Genomic DNA, 18,512 nt, shown 5'->3' with positions numbered 1-18,512 from the left:
GCAACATTTGGCGTGCTCTGCTCCTCGCACATGTGTGCGAAGCAGGCGTCAGCCAGTCTGGTCCCGGGCAGCTTGCAACTGCCCGGGACTGTTGCAACGTCCCGAGCCTGCCTTTGCAGGCTCAGGACACAACAGACAGCATCATCACCAAATGGATTCATAGCTGGCTGACCGGCCGTACTCAGCATGTGGTCCTCAATGGAACCGCATCTACATGGAGGGAAGTGTGTAGTGGGGTGCCCCAGGGCTCTGTTCTGGGCCCAGTGCTCTTCAACATTTTCATCAACGATTTGGACGAGGGGATAGATGGGGAAATCATCAAATTTGCAGACAACACCAAGCTGGCAGGAATAACCAACATTCCAGAAGACAGGCTTAAGATACAGGAGGATCTGGACAGACTTTAACACTGGGCGCTATCTAACAAAATGAAATTCAATGGTGAAAAAAGTAAGGTTCTATATTTAGGCAAGAAAAACCAAATGTACAGGTATAGTATAGGGGGTACTTTGCTCAATAGTAGTAACTGTGAGAGGGATCTCGGAGTCCTAGTGGACAATCACTTAAATATGAACCAGCAGTGTGCTGCAGCTGCCAAAAAAGCCAACACAATGCTGGGCTGCATTAACAGAGGGATAGAATCAAGATTACGTGAAGTATTAATACCACTTTAAAATACCTTGGTAAGGCCACACTTGGAATACTGCATCCAGTTTTGGTCACCACGATGTAAAAAAGATGTTGAGACTCTAGAAAGAGTACAGAGAAGAGCAACAAAGATGATTAGGGGACTGGAGGCTAAAACATATAAGGAACGGTTGCTGGAATTGGGTATGTCTAGTTTAATGAAGAGAAGGACAAGGGGGGACATGATAGCAGTGTTCCAATATCTCAGGGGCTGCCACAAAGAAGAGGGAGTCAAGCTATTTCCAAAGCACCTGAAGGCAGGACAAGAAGCAACGGATGGAAACTAATCAAGGAGAGAAGCAACCTAGAAGTAAGGAGAAACTTCCTGACAGTTAGAACAATTAACCAGTGGAACAACCTACCTCCAGAAGTGGTGAATGCTCCAACACTGGAAGTTTTTAAGAAGAGACTGGACAGCCATTTGTCCAAAATAGTATAGGGCCATGGTGGCGAACCTATGCCATGCATGCCACAGGTGGCACGCAGAGCCCTCTCTGTGGGCACGCACCGTCGCCCCAGTCCTAGGCCTTCAGCTGGGTTTTATAAAACCTTTTTGTTTTAGGCCTCCACCACCGGGTTCTATCAATCAATCAGTTTCAACTTCTCGCGGGGAAAAAAAAGATCTCGCAAAGTTGGAATTGACTGATTGAACTTTTTAATCCCACCCAGTCTGCTGTTACCACCGCAGCCATGCCCACCCGGCACCCAGCGATACCTAAGTGGGTTTTGGGTTGCAGTTTGGGCACTCAGTCTCTAAAAGGTTTGCCATCACTGGTATAGGGTTTCCTGCCTGAGCAGGTGGTTGGACTAGATGACCTCCAAGGTCCCAACTTTATTATTACTATTATTATTGTTGTTGTTATTGTTATTATTATTACCTAATTTGGGTCATGAGACATCTACAAGAAAACCACAAAGCTCAGAGAGGTCCAAGGAACCCACAACCGCCCTCCTCCTCCTCTTCTCCTCCACTCCACAAACCCCATTCTCTTCTGGCACTGCTGATGTTACCTAGTTTGGATCATGAGACGTCTGCAAGAAATGCTGAATGGAAATGGCACCCCTACCCTGCCCCCTGCCTTGCCACACCCCGCAGGACGAGCCTCCTTCTAGAGACCCCCTGGATCTCCCCCAACCATGCCCGGTTACTGACTATGCAAACCTTTTCAAGAAAAATCTATCCTTTAGGCAGAAACTGGAGCCATTGTGCAAATTCATGCAGATTTTCTGTCGAAAATCAGTCCACGTGTCCATTAGGCTTCCTCAGTTTCCCAAATCCTTCCCAGCTAGAACTATATCTTAGTTCTAACAACAAACTGCCAAGATAAATGTGTGTCTTCCCAATGGAGCTACAGACTTTGCAAGCCTCCATAGTTTATAAACCCAATTTTTGTCCTCCATTTGCTAGGAAAGATGTTTGCAACACACAATCAAAAGTGATGCTTTGCTCTCTTCTTCCTGTGCCTTACCGTCTGGAAAAGACAGATGAATATCCTCCAGTGACACTCTGGTTCTTGGAGGCTGCAATCTCTATGGCTGCCAGACACAGCACACTGCAGTTTGAAAAAAAACAGAACTGTAACTGTCAGGCTGACACAAAGAAAGCTTTTCTAAGGCATAACTGAATTAACTTTGTAGGAAAAATAATGATAATAACAATGATTGTATTAATGAACAACAGGGATAGTGAAAAAAGCATAATGTTGATGAACCATTATGAAACAAATGTATATTTGGACTGAGTAACTTCAGAAGTTGGCAGAGCTGATTTGGGCTCCATATCTTTTTATTTAGGCCACAACCACTTCTATATCTTGATTCAGAAAGCTGAAAGTGCCAGTGATAATGAAAGAAACTGCTCTCGTCAAAAATGTAACTTGTGCAGAATACCTCCTGTCCAATGTGATCAATCTTAATTATTACCTATGTTTGCTATTTCTTTTTAGTATTATGACAACCGCCTTTCTATCTGAATAAATGTGTATTAGCAAGTATGAGAAATTTATTTTCTATTTTTTCTTATTTTTCAGATACCAGCAATTTTTCAGATTGCACCCTTTTACAAAAATTTACGTTTTGTAGGTTGCAATCCTGTGTTCACTTACTTGAGAGAAGGTGTTGAGCACTGCTTATTTCTGATGGGCCTGGGACTCTTTTATATAGGTAGTACTTGACTTACAACCACAACTGAGCCCAAAATGTCTGTTGTTAAGGGAATTTTGCCCAATTTTACACAGTTGTTAAATGTATCACTGCAGTTCTTAAGTTAGTAACATAGTTGTTAGTGAATCTGATTTCCCTATTGACTCTTCATGTCAGAAGTTTGCAAAATGTGATCATATGAATCCAAGACACTGTAGCCATCATAAATATGAACCCTGTCAAGCAACCGCATTTTGATCATGTGATCATTGGGATTCTACAATGGCCATAAATGTGAAAAATTGTAAATCATTTTTTTCAGTGCTGTTTGTAACTTGAAACAACCACTAAATGAATGGTTGTAAGTCACAGACTACCTTTATATGTTGCCTTGGAAAGGCTTTCATCTTTTACAATCCAGCTTAAAAAAAAATAAATAGAATGATCACATAAATTTCATGAATCTATCAAATAGTACAATATTATATATTAAGTTACAAGTTGTGGGAAGCTCAGATCTGCAGGCCAAACATCACTTTCTTGGGTTCTTATACAGTCTGTTGAACCTTAAGCAAAATCTTCTACCTCTTATGAGGAAGCAAAACTACCATAGCTTGAATACTTGGTCCAAGTTAATGCTTGAAAGTGCTCTGACTTCCTAGTGCTTCGCTCCATCCCAAAAGAGCAAGTACCTTAAAATGCTTCTCCCTGGGAGCCGAGTTAGAAATTATTAAATTAACATTATTGAGGCAATAAATTTGGGTTTAAAAAAGAACTGTAGGGATTTAACTTTTTATTATTGATTATTATCATTGGTTTATTTTATTTTTAATTCTACTTTTTTAAAGCCTTGTTTTTTGTTCTTTGGGGAAAAAGTATGACGGATATTCTGAACCAAATTTAATAGCAGGGACTTGTACTATTGTTAGAAATCCATTTTATATTTTGATGTTAAGTTCTCCTGTAAAAGTAGATACAATAATGTCGATAAGGTTGCCAGTGTATATTTGCATTGCATTTTCAACTCCTCATTTTTCAACATTTGATCTAACTTTCCCAAATACTTGGAATTACCTCTTTTTTGCCACTAATAGTATTAGGAGTGGCAGAAGAAATTAGTCACCTTACACGATGTGGCAAAATTAACAGTCACACATCCAACAAAGATAAAGGCTGAGATTTCTGAAGACACACTCCAAACACAAACATGCAATTTTGTCTCAATGGTATTTTCCTCCTTAACTCACATCACTTCAACCTGCTAAACAAGAGATTAAAAGATTTAATACTAAAATAGCTTTGGGGAACAGAGCTCTCATTCCACATACTAATTTTTCTATTAATATTGCCAGGATTTCTACAATGAGTACAAACTGAAGGCGTATATTATAAGTGTAATTATTCCACTTTGCTTTTAATATATTGGAGGTAGCAGAGAAATAGTAAGTTATTAACACCTTGCAGAACAAGTTTTACATGCCAACCAATCATGCAGAATCAGCTTGTCACAACATTTATGCAAAAATGTTGAGCAAAGAACAGGATCTACTATATGACCCCTCTTAGGGCAGATAACGTAACTGGATGGGAATCACAATGTCCCTCATGCCGGTGATAAATCATATATTTGCTTTAGATTCAGTGTTTCAAATACCAAGAAGCCATAATTCAGATTTGTTTTTAGGTAAAGACAAGAAAAGACAACATTACTTCAAGATTCTCCAAGCTCCTCAGAGTTCTGACCATTTCTGCTCTGGTTTGTTTGGGTTTTTTTGGTAACCCCTTTCTGGAACTGAACTTCAGCCTCAAAAGAAAGATGAACAAAACTCTTAATGGTTTGGAGAGAGGTGCCCATTAGAAAGAGGTTACCATCTGACTTTAGAAATTGCAGGCTATTTTAACTCTTGGCTTGCATTTCTTGCGTATCAAATGGCTTGCATCTGATAATAATACATTTGATAAAATTATCAAAATATCATTAAACATATGCAAAGTAACATTTAATGCAAAGAAAAATCCTCAATTTCAGTGCCTGGTATTTGTAGTATATTTCTATATGGTCTGTTATATGAATAGGTCTTCCCCCAATTTGGCAGAACAAAAGAAACTTCTATAGTATGATGCGTTTTTATTTGAAAGGAAAGGCAGTGCCAGGAGTCTGCTCAGTGTGCCAAGCCAATAGCAGAAGGTCAAAGTGAATTACAGAAGCATTCTGTGGATATCTTAATAAACAATTTTCAATAGGAATGATATATGATAGATGCTGTCTTCCAGAGGCCAGAACTGTAAACATGGAAGGCCTGTTACAAATAGTGCATGTTATAAACTCTGAAGGAAATCTGAGAATTTTGAATAAAATTCAGGGCTAATGCTTAGCCTGTATCAGTAATAGTCTCTTTAAAGGGCCTGATCATACAATAATTTTAAAATTAGTTTATAGGTAGACTTGCTAATACTGACAGCAGTGTCACAATATGAATAGGCCATTACATCCATGCTACGTACTGTAAATTAAGATAGAAATTAGTGACCCTATGCCCATGGTGGCGAACCTATGGCACTTGTGCCACAGGTGGCATGCAGAGCCCTCTCTGTGGGCATGTACACCATCGCCCCAGTCCTAGGCCTTCAGGTGGGTTTTATAAAACGTTTTCGCTTTAGGCCTCCAGAGCCGTGTCCCAAAAAAAAAAAAAGGTTCAATTAATCAATTTCAACTTCTAGAGGGAAAAAAAAGATCTCGCAAAGTTGGAATTGATTGATTGAACTTTTTAGTACCACCCAGTCTGCCATTATCATCAAAGCCACGCCCACCCAGTGGGCCACACCCACCTGGCACCCGATGACACATAAGTGGGTTTTGGATTGCAGTTTGGGCACTCGGTCTCTAAAAGCTTCGCCATCACTGCCCTATGCAATAAGCCATAGCTTGAACTAAATAAGCAATTTAATGCAATACTATTTCTTGTAGAACTAAAAATTAATGTATTTACAAAACTCTTTTTCTACGAGGTCTGCTTATGTCAATTGTTAACTGTCCTATGTTGTTGACTTAGAATTTCCACTATCACTTTCGTTTGGCCAGAATGTATGGGCAGATATAAGTTATATTCAGCAACATTCTCCCTTCCTAAGAGAAAATAAGCCAGAAATCATATTTTTTCCTTCAGAAATAACTTAATGCCAGCACTGATGGGAAACCATATGGATAAGTATTCACAAATGGGAATACATGAGAAACTCTATAGGAGGGCACCGTGATAAAAGGAATAGAGACTTACTGCTTAACCAGAAGTTACATCTGTAATCAAATTATAACTTTATTATTTAAACTTTTGTGAAGGATACAATCTGCCAGATGCAATGGGCCTAATTATTCAAAATATAGTTTATTGTGTTGTGTAAATCCAGCTGCTGTCATTTACTCAATAAACAAAACATATGTGAATTAATTTAGATGGAGCTTGAGTCAACTGGAAAAGAAGAAACAATAGCTTTACAGGAAAAATAAGCAGAGTAATTAATAAAGCTAAAGAGACCAATACTAAACTTGAAAGAAATATTCAAAAACGCAGAGCCTAATAGGAAATGACTAGAAGACAGAAGAAGAATTTAACATTGAATTTCACCATATATTAATTAGCAATTTCCATATTAATCCCATATACAAATAATTCAATACTATACAGAATTTTCATTCCTGATTAAACTTGATTAATCTCATTTCTAAGCTACATTGCAATCAAACAATATGAAATCAAGACAGTGTCCATTTTATTTAAGTGCTAAAAGCAGAATCAAAAAAGGAATATCCTCCATTGAAAATCTCATGGGCATAAACTGTCAATTTCCTGGAGGAAGACAGGCTGCAGTGAAATAGCAGAGTGACCAAAAATGCACTTCGTATAACAGATGATACACAGAATAAGAATAGGATTTCAGACATTTCTAAATGCTACATGGAAACTTGAAGACATAGCATTTGAATGAAACTGAGGATGCCTCAACCACATGGAATGTGCTTTGCAAAACCGGCGCTCAGAATCTGATGACACCAGTTGGTTTGGCAATCCTGTCTAACACGGGGGTTTGGTGTAGGAGAGCATGCCATTTTCAGGAATCCTGTGCCCTGTTCCCCGCTGAACTTTATTTCCATACCAAATCCCAGATCATCCATGGACAGTGTTAAACTGTAATCACAATTCCTGTTATGCTAGCCCTTTCTTTGTTTTTCAAGAGTCTTATGTAGGAATTTTGCTTCAATTCACCATGACCTCTGAATCATCAACCCCAAAGGTAATGTACTAATAACTGCTGATTATTTGTCTGGTAATGTACATGAATCAGAGAAGAGGCTATAATCCTTTACATACCTGGAAATTACCAGGAGTTATCTTTTAAGAAATATAACGTATTCTGATGAGCTTCTTTGCTTGGACAAACTTATACAGTATTTTGATTACTACTTCCAATCATCATCTGCAACTAAAGGCCACAATCTTTAACTGATTTACTTTTATAAAGCCACAGCTGGACAACAGAAAGATCACAAGACATTTTGTGCACACAAGAGTACAACCTAACAATCTTTGGGTGTTTAAGAACTTATCAAAATAAATATTATTTATTTCCCACCTTTATTATTTTTTATATATAACTCAAGGCAGTGAACATACCAAATGTTTCTTCTTCCTTCTATTTTCCTGACCACAACAACCCTGTGAGGTAGGTTATGCGGAAAGTGACAACCCAAAGTCACCAAGCCAACTTTCATTCCTAGAACTCAGTCTCCTGGTTTCTAGCCTGATACCTTAACCATCAGACCAAACTGGCTCTAATTCATTAATTTAAGGTTAATTAAGGTTCAAGGTTTAGAAACAGATGTCAAATTCTCAACATACTGCAATCATTCTAGTAGTTGCAAAGAGAATTAATTTTCAGCATAGTTGGCAAAGACAAAATTGTACACATCTTTACTTTCCCTAAGAAAGCTAATTTATACTGCTTATATTTTTGCATGATTCTATCAGCATTTTTCAATATTCTACAAGGCTGTTTTATATATTTTAGATGTCTATGCTTTAGGGAGCTATAAGTCAACTTCAACTTTGGTAGATATACCCATTTTTAAATATCTGTCTGTCACAAATACATCTTTATTTTTCATTATATGCGTGTACCTAAAAATATAATGATTAAGGAAGCCTTAAATGACTATGACAGAATTTCTAATGAGACACTGTAAACAGGATAAGAACTTACCAACATATGAGAATATCCCATATTAAAAACAGGCATGTAATTTGAGTAGCCAAATTAGCTTAAATCATTGCTTGTGCTTATTGCCTATTATAATAGTCAGTTAAACCAGTCTTTGAACTGGGTCTTTGTACAACTAGCTGCCAGCTCAACAGGTGTTACCAGATAAGGTGCCAACTCTGTTCTCATAATCATAGAAACCCGTCAGCCAGTCTGTGAAGCTTAGAAATGAATTATCTTACTCTACCTAGATTCAAACCTCATGACTTGGCATGCCTGATTTGGCTTAGCATGATGCATAAAGCCAGCCACTGTTCCTAATTTATCACCAAATGGCTACAGCACAGCACACAATTCAGCCACCAAATCAGATCAGTAATCCGTCTATTTCAGCACCAGTGACTATTAGCAGTTCTCTAGAGCTCTGGACAACATTAATCCCAGCCTTATCTTTAAAAGCAACCTCAGTTTTACTAGTTTGAATGACTTCAGGCACATGTGATGCATTGAAAGATTTTATTATCAACAGTTATTTACTAGTGTCGGGATAAGGAACTTGTCCTTCAGATATTATACTGTTTAAGTATATAATATTTAATATTTTTGGCAACAGGAAGAGATGCCAATAAATATTAAATGCAGGACTTTTCTAAAAGAAAGTTACTCAGCTTCTAACTAGGTTTGTATCATCCATAGATGTACTTTAATACCAATATAAACATAACATAAGGCCACTAGTATTATCCCAGGCTATATTCCTAATTGCACAAGTCTCAGCTCACAGCCAAACAGGAAAACTGACAGTGGAAATGCTACATCAGAGATCACAGCAAAGAGTTCCTGTCTTACCCTGAAATACACATTTCTTTATTATTACTTGATTTAGAACTTTGTTGCTTCAAATTGGTTGTATCTCACCTCCTATTTGACAACAAAGGTATAGGTAGTATCTTTCACTGCACAAAGATGAGCAATTGGTTTACATGATGAACCAGCAAAGAATAGGAAAAAAATATTCTTCATTGGCCTGCACATTTATAGTGTCAATTGAGGGGGGGGGAGTATTAAAGCTTTTGTATTTATTGAAGTATATCTTCAAACAAACTTGAAGATTTCACCTGATAGAAAATTGGTGATCAAAGCAAAGTCATTAATATTGGACAGAGAAAGATATCTGACAATCCTCAAACAAGATGGCAGGTGGGTGAGGGATTCTCCTAGTCTTTTTGACAACTTGACAATACTGTTTGTAATTTTTTGGGTATTTCAAATCCGGCTCCACTGATGATTCACAAGAGAGCCATAAACAAATTACTGTCTTTCAGGCAAAGCTGCTTACCTAAATTCAGCCTACCATAATATCCTCCAGGACAGGGCAGATGGCTGAATTAGTGCCATGTTGCATTAGAAGCCATATGAGCAATGTTGTATATGAAGTTTTGCTATTAATAAGCTCTCAATTCATATATTATGCAATGTACATATAACTGTGGGCATACAGTTAACTACTGGCTGAAACACCTTCCACTGTACATTATCCTTCCATCACACTTCTGTGGCTTTTCTTAGGATGGAAATCTTACACGTGATCTAAACACTATTAAAATCAATGAGACTTCCCTCCATGCAAATCTCAACAGCTCTTTAGCAGAATTCCATCACTCAAGTCCTACCACTTTAACTGCTTTCTTGGTTGTACAGTATATACCCACATGTCTACCATAACAATTTCACACACGATCTCCTCCACTTTCGCCTCAGCATCCCTTGTTCTCTATCGCAACAACTCACGGGGCCAAGAGCAATTTTGCCCAATGGAAAACCATCCTTCTGCGCCATCCACCCGCAGCTCCCTTAATTGCCCAGCAGCGGACATCTGCGAAAGACCAGCTAGCCATGTCCCAAACCTCTAAAAAGATCTCCATTTGGGGCAGGCGATCCTAACCTAACCTTTCCGGCTTGCTCTTCTCCAATCCTCCCCTCCCTGTTCCTCCTCCCTGCTCCAGACCAGCAGGCTTGCCAGCTCTCTCCAGCCATTATCGCTCCCTGGCTCCACACTTCGCCAGGATCACCTGCTTAACATTACGACCGACGACCACGGCTCACAGACGGCGGTGGCTCCCTTAAGTTTCTTCCCAGCCTGATCTTCCCGCCTCCGGGCTGGAAGGGAGAGAAAGAGGCCTTCGGCTGCCTCCTTCCCGAGCAACTCCGGCAAGCTGGCCCCAATCCCCGCCACTGCTATTTCCCCACCCTTTCCAAGCTGGCCCTTCGCCCGCGCGCTGCTTCCCACGGCCGCCCGACCAGCTATCCCGGGAAGGCGAGGGCGAGAAGCGACGGGGCCGCTTACCCACTGCAAATACGGGACCCCGGGAGGCTGGGACCACGTCAGGCTTTTCTGGACCGGCCGCGGCTGCCTCCCGGAGCTGCCTTTACCTGCACCGGGAGACGCGCGCGCCTCGAGCGAAGCAGCAGCACCGACACCAGCACGAGCAGCCGCGGCAGAGTCCAGGACGGCGACGTAAGCGGGGAGGGTCTGTTGAGCAAGCAGCAAGAGAACGACGCCTCCGCCACGTGATGGGCCCTGTCAGCCTGCGCAGCCGTCTTACGTCTCGGTGGCCCCGCCTGGCGAAGAGAGGGAGGGAGGGAGGGGCGGCGCAAGAAGCGAGGGGCCCACCTAGTCTCTTCGCCCCCGCTGAGTCCGAGAGCGGTGGAGAGGAGGGTCGACTCGAAGAGGAAGAGTTGCAACGGGAGCCCGGCGTTTCCCGAGCTTGTTAACCTCGCTGAAGACCCGGCCTCCTCGAGAGAATCTCGGGGGTGCGGCTGCTCAGAGTTGGCACCAACTTGAGGGCAATTAATCAAGGTCCGCTTCTGGGTTGCGTAGACTGGGTCCAAGGGCTTTGCCACGCCTTCCCCTTGAACCTGTTTTGACTTTCCACTCTGGCTAAAAGCCTAAGCTTTTTTTCCCAGCCATTTACAGGAAGTCCTCGACTTACAACAGTTCACTTAGTGACTGTTCAAAGTTACAAAGGGACTAAAAAAAGTGACTTATGACCATTTTACACATGACGTTTGTAGCATTCCCCCCATGTCATCAAAATTCAGATGCTTGGCAACTGGTTCATACAACAGTTGCTGTGTCCCTGGGTCATGTGATCCCCTTTTGCGACCTGACAAGCAAAATGGGCAGGCCAGATTCACTTAACAGCCATGCTACTAACTTAACAACTGCAGTGATTCACTTAACAACTGTGGCAAGAAAGGTGGTAAAATTGGGCAAAATTCACTTAACAACTGTCTCGCTTAAAAATTATAATTTTGGGCTCAATTGTGGTTGTAAGTCAAGGACTACCGATATCTAAATATGTACCAGGCCTCTGACCTTCATTAGCTTCTCAATACTGACCAAGTTTATTCAAGTGATGGGATTTGCTGGTACCCAAGTATCTTGTACCCATCCCGGCTACTGAGTTTGTAGGTTCCTGGGTTTCTACACTGCACGCTATTAGGCATGGATTCAGTGTATCCTGTAAGTAAAGCTGAAGTGAGGGATGACTTGTGCTTTGCATTTAAGAAAAGGAGGAAATCAACTACAGGTCATCCTAAAATTTCTGTTGCTAAGTGAAACATTTTTAACTGAGTTTTGCCCCATTTTCCAACCAATCTTGCCACAGTTGTTAAATCACTGCAGTTGTTAAGTTAGTAACATGGTTCTTAATTGAATCTGGTTTCCGCATTGATTCTGTTTGTCAGAAGGCTGCATAAGCTGATCACTGCAACCATGTGAACCAGTTGCCAATCATCTCAATTTTGATTAGGTGACCACGGGGATGCTGCAACCATCATATGAAAAACAATCATATGTCACTTTTTTCAGTGCATTGACTGACTTCAAACGGTCACTAAATGAACTGCTGTCAGTTTAGGACTATCTGTATTTCAGCTTCTGTGGCATTTGCAAGTCCTTCTGGATAGCCTTGGCCGACTCTAGCTTTGCCTTACAAGTTTATTGTGAGCATACAGTGCAAGAGAGAAAAATTCTGGAAAAAAAAAAAATAGTAAGGCCCAAAGAGAAAACTACTCACTGGAAAACTAATATATGAGCCACCTCCCTTGTTCTGAAAATAGGTGGCTATATAAATGCTTTAATTAAAATAAAATAAAGTACAGTGCATATAATCTGGCCTTATGCTTAGATGGTATCACTTCTTCTTTTTCTCATTTCCTAATTATTGTACCACCGGGTCATAGAAGCCAGTAAAGAGATTGCCAAATTCATGAATCAGCACATTAAATGTAATGTGTAACTTTAATGACAGTGTGTTTATTCCTAGTTTATTACCTGAAACAGTTTATTTGAAATTAAGAGCTGTGTGTGTAAAATAAAGATTGTGGCAAATGTATAAACATGCTTCCATAGAAATATCCTCACTGAGTTCAATTATGGGTAGATTCTGTTGAAAGAAAAATCTTCACCAGGGTCCAGTCCAAGCTGGGAATAAACAAAATGGAGACTGCTTTAGAAAGAAGGTTGTAGTTTATTGAAGAGGAGAGCCAGACAGAAAGATGGATCTGTAAAAACTGACCACATGTAGTATGGAGTGTTGGGTTTTTATACCTTCTTGAGCTTTTTTTGGAGTTGTTCCTGTGGCATGAACTTTGACCTGAGTGTGAGTGTGCCTTTCTGGTATTCTGGTGGTGGTGGGTTAATCCTATTATGTCTCAAAGGTCATATCCTGCTTCCCTAGGTTTGTGGCTGATGGCTATGTCCTGTGTTGGATTTTTTGTGTGTGAGGGATTGTTAATTCTACGGATCTTTGTCTTTCTAATCCAAGCTTCCTGGCTCCAATCTTTCTGACAAGATTATCACATCTGCATTTCTGCAGACCTGGTTTCTGTTTGGGGCAGAGAGACTTTGGGGAGGAATGGTTTCTGCCTTTAAGATCCCTTGTGGAAATATAATATTCTGCCTTTTAATATTCCCAAAAATATTTCTTTCTGGGGGGGAGGGGTGACTTCCCACAATTCCATATAGTCTAAGGTGGATACTGAAAAGACTTATTCAACTATGAAAAGATCAACCAAATATATTTCAGCATGATAAATTGCTGCTAAAATAATAGAACTAATAACAAAATAAATCTGTTTTTCATTGATTATGGGTCATTAACCTCTAGGACAGGGCTTTTCAACTGGTGATACGCATACCACCTGTGGTACTTTGCAACGTGGCAGGTGGTAGCGACCATCCTACAGAAGAGTAGCAGGGGAGGGCAATGAGCCCAAGCGACCCAAGCCTAAGGAAGAAGCAGCTGCAGCTGCAGGACTGTCTGGGTTCAGCAGAAGCCCCACGGGCCGGCATGGCTCCAGCTGATTGGCACTTCTGAAAGCAGCGCAGAGCTGGAGGTGAACTGAAGAAAAGAGGGGCAGAGGAGAGGAGAGACTATAAAATGAAGTGATTGGGCAGGAAAGGGGGAAAAAAGACAACAGGGAAAGAGAAGGAGAACTCAGCAGGCAGGGAGGAAACAGGGACAGAGAAGAAGCAACAGCTGTTGCTGGAAGAAAAGGTCCTCTGGTTTGTTTTTTCCAGCCAGGAGAATGCAATCAGCACTGATGAAATGAAAAGCCGGCATGTTGGAAAGGAGGTGGGTTTATTTAGTTCTGGATCAGCTAGCAGTTTGATTGGATTGTCATAATGGTTTTTGTACAGTTTTTACAGCGTTTTGTAATTCACAGGCTCGGTTTGTGTGTTTTAGTTATTGGAATAAGTTAGTCTGTATTTTAGGCTAGCAATGAGTCCAAAGTGTTGACTTCCATAGGTTGAATCCCTTTAAACAAGTGTAATTAGTTTTACCCCCTTATTTTGAGTCTGTCTATGGCTTTTAGAAAATTTTCTTTAAAGGCAAACAAACTTAATTTAAGGCTAAAGCTTCTCACCGGAGCCTTTCAGTCTCGAGTTGTAACATTGTGACACATGACACACCTAAGGCAACTTAAAGAAAAAAAAAAGAGTTTATATGTTTCTTTATTTTGTGAGCTTTTTTGCTTTGCATTTGATTCCTGTGTCTTTAAGGATACAGGGAAGGGATTGGGAGGGGGTGTGCATTCTTACTACACTGTGAAAAGAGCTCAGAAGGGAAAGAGGAAGAAGGGCCAACCAGCTAGCTCAGGGGTCTACATACTTAGCAACTTTAAGACCTGTGGACTTCAACTCCCAGAATTCTGCAACCAGCCCTGATGGCTGAGGAATTCTGGGAATTGAAGTCCACAAGTCTTAAAAGTGCCCAGTTTAAAGACCCCTGAGCTAGCTGGTAGTGGTGCATATTAATAAATATGGATAAATTCATCATACATTTGTCAGTGCAAAGGGAAAGTGATTCAGCAAAGGATCTGCCACCAAAGAAATTAAAACTGTTACTTTTTTCCATTTTTCCTACATAATAATTTATTAGATTATAGAATAAAATACAAAAATCTAAAAGCAAATAGTAGGACACCCTGGGGAGGAAAAAGGGGGGAAAAGTGAGGGGGAGAAGGGAAAAAGAACAGACTTCCTCTGTTGCATTAGAAGGAAGCATTAATATTGAACCTCAACTTTTTCCTTTTCCATAATATTATAAACTAGCCATTTCTATAAAAACAAATGAATCTAATCAGTAAAACCCAAATTCCCTCCCCCCCCCTTTTTTTAGTCATCAAGTTTTTGACATCATGCTAATCACTGGTGGTACTCAAATATTGTAATGTCCGTTTTATACAAAATTTTGAATATACAATTAAAAAACACAAAAGACACATTAAACATAATACAATTAAAGACAAAAAAGACACATTGGACATGATACAACTTCCCTGTTTAAACCATACTATTAATATTACTTTACATTAAGTTATTACATTGTTACATAGTGCACATTCTTTCAATAAAGTACATCCTAGTTGAATAACTTTTGGTTCTATCTGATATAACAAATATTAAAATAAGAATTTCTAGGTTATCTACTTAATTATCAGCCTTTGTCCCAGCGTACCTCTTTAAATCCAACCAATTATACACTTTATTCCAAATTTCAAAGTACTCTGTTTCTGTTTTATTTTTGAGTTCTAATGTCAGTCTGTCCATTTCCGCACAGGATAGAATTTTGTTTAGTATTTCTTCTTCAGGTGGGTCTTTTTCAGTTTTGAGCATATGTTAATCTTGCTGCGGTTAAAATGTGCAGAATTAAATATAAAGCTCCTTTGTTGAATTTATCCATAATGATCCCTAATAAAAAGAGTTCTGGTTTTGCTTCAGTTTTTAATGATAGTATCTCTTCTAACCAACTCTTTATCAAGTGCCAAAATTTTCGAGCTTCTGAGCATTCCCAGTCCCTGGTATTTTCCTACATTTCCAACATAATGGTGAAGATTTTTTGTCTATTTTTGCTAGCCTTATAGGGGGGAGGTGCCACCTGTAAAACATCTTGTATAAGTTTTCTTTGTAAGTAGTAGCTAATGTTAATCTCCTATTCCTGTCCCACAGTAATTGCCAATAATCTAACTCGATATTATAGCCGAAGTTTTTATTCCAAATTAACATTGTATCTTTCATCTGTTCTGCTGGCATACTTTGTTCTAATAAATATTGGTAAAAATTTTTTTATCATTTTGTCGTCAGTTCCTAGCAGAATTTTGTCTAGTTTTGTATATTCTAGTTTAATCCCAGGTTCTTTTTTTATCTTTTCTATATTGCGCTTGTATTTGCAAGTATGCCCACAATTCCAACTTTATGCCATCTTCTAATAGTTCCCCTCTTGTTTTCAATTCTCCGGTCTCATCTAGAATGTTTTTATATGTAATTACCTTTCCCAGGTTCATAAATTTTGGATGCAAAAAAATCTCCAGTGTTGAAATCCAATTGGGTATTTTCATGTAATTATATTTTTTAACTTGAATCCACATATCTAGTAGTGCTCATCTAATATTATGTTTCTGGAAATACTGGTGTGCTTTGTATTTCCCATCCCATAGTATTGCATGCCACCCTGTCTGCATGTCATGACCTTCTAGTGCTAGCAATCTCCTATTCCTTAAATATATCCATTCCTTTAACCAAGCAAGTGTTGCTGCCTGGTAATATTTTTCCCAATTTGGGAGACCGAATCCTCCTCTTTCTTTTGCATCCTGCAATAACTTAAATTTAATTCTTGGTTTCCTCCCTTGCCAAATAAATTTGGATGTAATTTTGTTTAAATTTTCAAAGAAAATTTTGCCTAATTTAATCGGTATGCACTGGAATAGGAAAAGTAGTTTGGGTAGCACATTCATTGTAATAGTCACAATTCTCCCCATAAAAGAAAGCTGTAGGTTTTTCCATCTGTCTAAGTCAGCGGTTCTCAACCTATGGGTCGCGACCCCATTTGGGGTCAATCGACCATTTTTCGGGGGTCGCCAAAGAAGGCGATCCGCCATTTTCTCCCCTCAGGGGGCGGTGGCGCGCATGCGCGCCGCGCATGGGGGCGGCGCCGTGCATGCGCATAACGTTTGTGTGACGGGGGTCGCCGTCACACAAACGTTGAGAACCGCTGGTTTAAGTCTACAGAGATTTGATCTATTAATTTATCATAATTTTCTCTTTTGAGTGGATGCATCTTGCAGTTAATTTAATCCCTAAATATCTTACTTTTTTAGCTATTTGAATGTTAATTTTTTCTACTAGCTCGTTCTCTTGTGGTTTGGTCATATTCTTGACTAACATTTTCATTTTTTCTTTGTTAATCTTCAGCCCCGCTACATCTCCATAATTTTCCAGGACCTGTAATAATCTTAAACCAGATTCTAAAGGTTCCTCCAAAATAAATACTAGGTCATCTGCATAAGCCTGTAATTTGAATATCTTTTTCTTAGTTTCTAAACCTTTAATCAGTTTATCTTCTCAAATTATTCTTGTTAAAACTTGTAATGAAAGTACAAATAATAAAGTTGATAGTGGGCAGCCTTGTCTCATATCTTTTTGTATCTGAAAACTTTTTGTTAATTCTCCATTCATAATTACTTTTGCTTCTTGTTTAGAATAAATTGCTTGGAACATGTTTATGAATCTTTCCCTAAATTCCATATATTTAAGTTGGGTCAACATAAATTCCCATCTAACATTATCAAATGCTTTCTGCGCATCAACAAAAATCAGTGCCATTTGTTTTTCATTGTGTGATTCATAATATTCTACCGTATCTAATATAATCCTGACATTATATCTTATTTGCCTTTTGGGCAGAAAACTGTTTTGATCGGTATGGATAAATTCAGCTAAGTATCTTTTTAATCTTTCTGCTATTATTATCATAAAAATCTTATAATCCGTATTTAATAAGAAAATGGGTCTATAGTTTTTTATGAGAGTTAAATCAGAATTTTCTTTAGGTATTAGTGTAATGATTGCTTCTTTCCATGAATTTGGGGTCTTTGCTACTTTTAGTACTTCGTTGAATACATCCAATAAGGTTGGGCCCAGAAGTTCTTGAAGGTTTTTATATATTTCTGACGGTAATCCATCAGAGCCTAGTGTTTTATTGCTTTTTTGTTTTTTAATCACTTCCATAATTTCCTGAAGTGTTATATCTTCATTTAATATATTTTGGTATTTTTCCGGGACCTTTGGCAGTTCAGCGTTCGTAAGATACTGTAGTATTCTTTCTTCACTAATCTTTATGTCATTTTTATGAAGATTTTTATAGAATTCGTACGTCACATGTTTTTTCTTCTCGGTTTGGTATACCATCTCTTCCTGCTTCGTTGAATAATTTACTAATCCATCTTTTATCTTTTTGTTTTTTTAATCTATAAGCCAACCATCTCCCAGGTTTGTTTGCCTGTTCAAAAAAATTTTGTCTGGTACTTTTTATTTTTTGTGCCAATTTTTCTTTTTCTAAAATATTCAATTTGTGTTTGTTTAAGTCTAGTTGTCATTTTAGATTTCTACACTGTGGGGTTTTTTGCAATTCTATTTCTAAGTTTTTGTGTTCTTCCTCTAAGCTTTTTTGATACTGTCTTTTCTTTTTATTTTCATTAGCCATGTATGCAATTATGGTTTCTCTCATGACTGCCTTGGCTGTATCCCATAGATTTTGGGTATTGGTCTCCTCTTTCTTATTTGTCTGGAAAAATATCCGCATTTGTTCTTCCATTTTTTGCTTAAATTCTTTTTGATTTAAAATTGCTTTTTTAAAGGTCCACCTCCTAGTTGCCTTCTGACCTTTCCATTTCATTATAATAGGACTGTGGTCTGCCCAAGTATTAACATCTATCATTACCTCATCTACATCTGAATTTAATTCTTTCGTTGTCCAGGCCATGTTGATTCTAGATCATGATTGGTGGCACCCTGAATAATATGTAAATTGTTTTACATTTGAGTTTCTCTCCCTCCAGCTATCCTGGATATTAAGTTC

At 39.0% G+C, this 18,512-nt stretch overlaps 1 protein-coding gene across 10 annotated transcripts in view; it reads right to left on the bottom strand.

Moving 5' to 3' along the window:
* Positions 1-10,983, bottom strand: part of LOC120311924 (39S ribosomal protein L10, mitochondrial-like) — a 67,562-nt gene extending 56,579 nt beyond the window's left edge. For 3 of the 10 annotated variants that reach the window (XR_005557767.1, XM_039352013.1, XM_039352011.1), the window contains exons 1-2: positions 10,433-10,653; positions 2,157-2,240 (exon numbers count right to left, since the gene is read on the bottom strand). The gene's annotated coding sequence lies outside the window, so the exon portion shown is untranslated. Of the gene's footprint in view, positions 1-700; positions 750-2,156; positions 2,241-10,432; positions 10,654-10,759 lie in introns of those variants that run through there. The other 7 variants (XM_039352016.1, XM_039352015.1, XM_039352014.1 and 4 more) reach the window with 5 other exon arrangements.
* Positions 10,984-18,512: the final 7,529 nt, after the last annotated feature.

The sequence above is a fragment of the Crotalus tigris genome, unplaced genomic scaffold (genome assembly GCF_016545835.1).
Source record: "Crotalus tigris isolate CLP2741 ecotype Arizona unplaced genomic scaffold, ASM1654583v1 scf7180000018396.560290, whole genome shotgun sequence".
NCBI lineage: Eukaryota > Metazoa > Chordata > Lepidosauria > Squamata > Viperidae > Crotalus > Crotalus tigris.
This window is presented reverse-complemented; position numbering and strand designations above follow the sequence as displayed.